This window comes from Anneissia japonica, unplaced genomic scaffold, assembly GCF_011630105.1.
Source record: "Anneissia japonica isolate Jap-2015-1 unplaced genomic scaffold, ASM1163010v1 scaffold287740_len772037_cov194, whole genome shotgun sequence".
Taxonomy (NCBI): Eukaryota; Metazoa; Echinodermata; class Crinoidea; order Comatulida; family Comatulidae; genus Anneissia; species Anneissia japonica.
This window is the reverse complement of record NW_022736571.1, coordinates 589,635-595,099: the sequence shown is the minus strand read 5'-3', so window position 1 is coordinate 595,099 and position 5,465 is coordinate 589,635. Positions and strand designations below refer to the sequence as shown.

Here is a 5,465-nt window from a genome sequence, read left to right as displayed (position 1 = left end):
ATTAAATTAATTAATTTACATAATAATGCGGAAAATGGCTACATGTACACTCGGCAGGTGGAAAACGGCGCCGCGAGCACCCCTACTAGGGATGGATACGTGCGCCTAACAACATGACATTATTATTATTATTATTATTATTAAGTCTCCCTGCCTTGAATGTAGTAATGTAGTTAATGTCTCTACTCTCTTTTCAGTCCACCTCTTTTCTTGTTGAGCTTGACCTGATAAGGTCTGTTTCCCAGAGGGTAACCTGGATTCTTGTAATGGGAGGGATGATGAGTTGTCTGACCAACCCTCCCTCTGTACGGTAAAAAATGCTGTATTTGCCTGTAAGGGTGATATCGGATATTTTTATTGTCATATACACTCTGTGATGCCATAACCATGGTTTCTATCTTTGATTCAGTGATCAGCTTTGCAAGATTATCTCAATATAGGAATTCTTTCCCTGGCTTATTTGCCCTTGTGCAAGAATTCTTAAACTCATTACTTAATAGAGGTTTAAGCATATCTCTTCTCTTAATAGAGAGTTCAGTATGCACATGCCCTAATAGAGCGACAGACTCTAAAGATTTGATGCCATGCTCTTAAAATTGAGCTTAATCTTATCATCCTTCACCTTGAATAGGTCATCCAAGGAATTGGCAAGGGTACCAGTCACTCTCATAATGCTGTCTTGTAGTACAGACATTTGCAAGTCTTTCCTCTTTTGAAACCCTTTAAGTTTGTCCCATATCTGTGTGTTTACTTTTGGAACAACCAGCTCAGTACAGTTATATGGGATTTTATGTTTTTCTAAAATTTCCTTTCTTTTTTCCAAGCCAAAATCTACTGACAATTTTTCATTAACAATTTTTGCTAGCTTCTCTGAAATATTCGATGGTTTCAGTTCAGCGTCTAACTGGTCTAGTAGACCAGCCATTTTATTGTCATCCTCATCATCAGAGGCGTCACTACCAAAATCACACCCATGCTTAAGGCATCATCATCACATGATGTGGATGAAATAGGCTGTCCAAGCATAGCATTATCTGCTGACTGTGCAGCCGGTATAGGTATTTTTGCTGTCTCTGCAGCTGTAATTTGTGCTGACTGTGCAGCCGGTATAGGTATTTTTGCTGTCTCTGCAGCTGTAATTTGTGCTGATTGTGCAGCCGGTATAGGTATTTTTGCTGTCTCTGCAGCTGTAATTTGTGCGCTGTGCAGCTGTACCATGAACTGAAGCAGATACTCCATCTCTTCCCCGCTTTGTTAATTGCATTAACAATTCATTAGTAGCCTGCATGCTTTGTTGCATGCCTGCGAGTATTTCTACTAGGCGCGCGCCTCGTCACCTGCTGCTGGTGCACATGGCGCCAAACTCCTAGAAACTGTACCGTCACCGGTACTAGGCCCTAATTCGTCCTTATCAGCTTGATGATCCATAATAATCCTATACTATGCTCTAGGCCTATCTATGATCAAATATAATTCAGAAGGCGGTCAGAATAATAAAGTTTACCTAGCTTTCGTGATTATAGCTTCGAAAAAATTCCAGAGAAAGTAAAACTTCGCCTGGTCGTCACACGAACGAACACGACTTGTTTACGCATACGCAATCACATCCCATGGAATTCCTGCATCAGTTTGGAGGGCAGTGTAGAATAAGGCGTACGTATGCCTTAATAAGGCGTACGGGTTACATAAGTCGTACGTACGCGTTATGTAACCCGTACATACGCCTTATTAGACTGTGGGTTGAGGCTCCAAAATCGGCTTAGTTTACGAATTCTGTAACCCACCAATCCAGGCTAATTGACATTCGCACAAAAACGTTTTATTGAAACATAAGCTAATTGTCGCCAATCGTAAATTTGGGGAAACTGTAACCAAAAATGAAAATTTATCTTCGAAAAATAATGGCGTTCACGAAAGCAGTACCCAATCACAGGACACTTACCATACCTGTTAAGCATTGATGTGACGCTATTAGCCAATCACAAGCGTTCTTGTAAACTCGACGCAGGGGTCGAAAGTAGAACGTGAAATTTGGATATGGTTTTGTAGTCCGATTTGCGAGAAAAACTTCAGCTACCCGTATTTCTCGACTGAGACGTCATTAGGAGCTGTAATTGATTGGCAAGGAGATTGAGCAACCCTTCATTCATATTAAGGGAATTTACGGCCAATAAATTTGTAGTTATTAATATTTTGGTTATATTAGAAAATATTCATTTTTTGGTGACGTCACACTCACATTATTTAGCATCCACACGTCATAAGCTAGATACGTCACCTTTTCCTAGTAAGGCAAACTTTCCCGGTGTGCTTTCTTCATGGATAAACAAACACCACTGCTTTGCACATGGATGCCTTGCCCAAGCCAGGGCTACAAGAGCCGCATTGTTAGCATTGTATAATACTTAAATAAGGTACCTCTGCAAATGAATTATTCTTAGTTATTTTTTTTTTCTTATTTTAATTTATTTCTTCCGAAAGTGTACTTTCTCTCATATAATTCCACTGTCTTAGTTAGGCTTAGGCCTACGTCTTATGCCTCATCGTCCCCGGCCGCTACACAGTACATCAGGAGCCCCCCCCCCATACAGTACAGACGTTTGCTAGGTAACAACGTGATTGCACCTTCCTCCTAGGTGTTCATATAACATTGACATAATTTTTAGCTAACCATTTGTGTGTATTTCTTTGTGAAAATGAGTACCGCGGCGTACTCATTTTCACTAAGCATTTGCATTCGTTTCACTACCCGAGAAACTCCGAACTTTATTCATTCATTAGGCCTACATAATAGTTTCATATTGCTGCTAGTTTCATATTGCTGTACTATATACTCCAACATCACTGGCGCATGGTAACAACCAACTGACTGCAGACCATTTCCGGTCACACATTACTCTACATAACACAGCACCCCCTAGTTCCGTCACCTCTGGGTAACTAATATAAACAATGTCGCGAGGAAAGTGACAATTTGTAGCAATTTGGACAAAAGTTCTTCGGTTTTATAGTGGAATATTTCAATATAAGTATACCAGCCTTTAAATAAAATGCATTGGTAATACTGTAGTAGTAAGATTGTAGAGGTATTAAATCGCATTTCCCGCCTTCCCTCGACTATCATACCGTAGTTTTTTGTAAGCCAAAGGCGACCGTGCTTTACTGAATGTGTATTGTGTTATTTACTTAGGCTTACATGTATGCATAGTAGAAAGGGCAATATGTATGTTTATCGACTTTGAATGAAAGACAGAAATATATAATATAATATTTCGATTCTATTTTTTTCCCTTTTTTTTTCGTTTTGTTTTTAAATACATTAAAAAAATTTAAAAGAAAACTGAGACTGAATTACTTCAAAAAATACTGAACACATTGAGGCTGATGTAAAATTTCAAAATTTTTTTATTTGCATGCAATGATCAGTATTTCTTGCCATGCCAGTTGAATTTTGTTTAGCTGCTTGAAGACCTTGATAATAAGGACTGAATGAATGAATAAAAGTAAGTGATGATTCCAATAAGGAGGTAAACAAATAAATATTTAATATAGGTCAGTTCAGCCAGTTGCATCCCATCAGCACTTTCATTATCTCTCTGATCATTTACTAGGTATATAAATTTATATACACAAAAGTAACCACGAAGGTTGGAAGAAGTTTATGACAAAAGGCTGAATACTTTTATGTGAATATTATTGAAACACTGTAGCACACTGTAGCTGAATATAAAGTCCACATATGAACATGTGTTAAATACTACAATTATATAATATTATCAATGTAGCCATCCAGTATAAACAGTTTAAAAGAAACTAGAAATAATGACAGTTCTGCTGTATTCAATATCATTTATCACCAAGTGCTGCTCCGTTATTTTTTTCTTTTCATATTGCATTGTAAAATACCATACAATGCCATTCAAAAAGTCAATGCAAATTTTTATTAAGAAAATAAATGTGTTGTTGATAACTGTTCAATACAAAGAAAAATTAAAAAATATATGGTAATATTTCTCAACACAGCGTATGGTATGAAGTTATTTCAAATAGATAACAACATTCATCAAACAGTATACAGTTCCAATCAGATAAGACTACAGTACTTTCAATTGATTCATGCCTGTAATATGGCCTGAATTGCCACCTGATCCTTATATCCCTCATGTAGTGACAAGGCTTCATCCTGATTTGCAATAGCAGCCTCAACTAATTCCACCATTCAATGTTTCACATCTTACTAATTTCTCAGTGGTTATTTCTCTATTAAAAGTACTTAATATATTATTGTTACATGGGAGAACATGACTTCGACCAGGAAGCACTTCCTAATTCTTGATTTCAGCTGATGCAGAATGAAGCAAAATTTGCTTTGGCTGTGGTTCATCAACTTCCATTCACTTGAGTCTGGTCTGTGAAAATTAATTAAACAAAGGTCTGTGAAAATTAATTAAACAAAGGTCTGTGAAAATTAATTAAACAAACTAATTCAAAAGAGAGCTTACTGTGATTGTTTTATGATCAAATGTGATTTTAATTGTTTCTTTTTAAACAAAGGTTGTTTTCCAAAAAACAAAAAAGTAACAAGTAGTATCAGTATAATACAATATTAAATACAGGTGGTGATGTTTATTTGGACATCTAAGTGTTGATAAATATTAATAGCTTAAGTCAGTTTTGATACCTATTAATACTATATTTTTTGTTTTATCATGTGTGAAGGATTTGTATGTAGATAAAGCATACTGTACTTGTATAAATATAATAAATTTGTTATATTCTTTCATGAAGACATTAAAATCAAATTATGCCTGAATTAATTAGTCTAAGCACTGAAGGGCACATCCCCTACCCCCCAAAAAATGAATTGATTCAATTTGTGTAGTAACCCATTGTTCTTGGTGGATAGTAGTAAATAGTTGCTATATAATTGTGCATGGCTATCATTGAGTTGTCTTCATTTATCAGTTGTTTATGCAGGGTCAATTCATTGCCAAAATTATTGTCTTACTATGTTTACTACAATATAACATCATCATATTTGATTCACAATACTGTGGTTATTTTGCTGTCGATAGTACCCCAGTTTGAGAAAAAGGCACTGGCCTTTCTGTCTGCCTGTGTGTGTGTGTGTGTGTGTGTGTGTGTGTATGTATGTATATAATATAAATGAAGATAGTAGTTAAAACTGTTAAATTATATATAAATCATCAAAGAAAGGTAAATACAGTGTTCGAATAAAGGACATAATAATACATCGTGTAGCATAGCTCTCAACGAATGTAGTCCTGTAAATAAATGAATAAATAAATTGTGTAATAAAATGCCTCTGGCGAGACTCAAACCTGCGACCTCTCGCTGTCAAGGCGAGCGTCATAACCATTAGGCCAGGGAGGCTTCGTGGTTGAACAGATTCAAATACCACCAGATACACTCCATTACACAATAGGTACTGCTAGAAACAAATA

General features: G+C 36.2%; 1 pseudogene; it reads left to right on the top strand.

The window, feature by feature from the left end:
- Positions 1–973: 973 nt before the first annotated feature.
- The window catches only part of LOC117116803, a 14,472-nt pseudogene continuing 9,980 nt past the window's right edge, over positions 974–5,465 (top strand).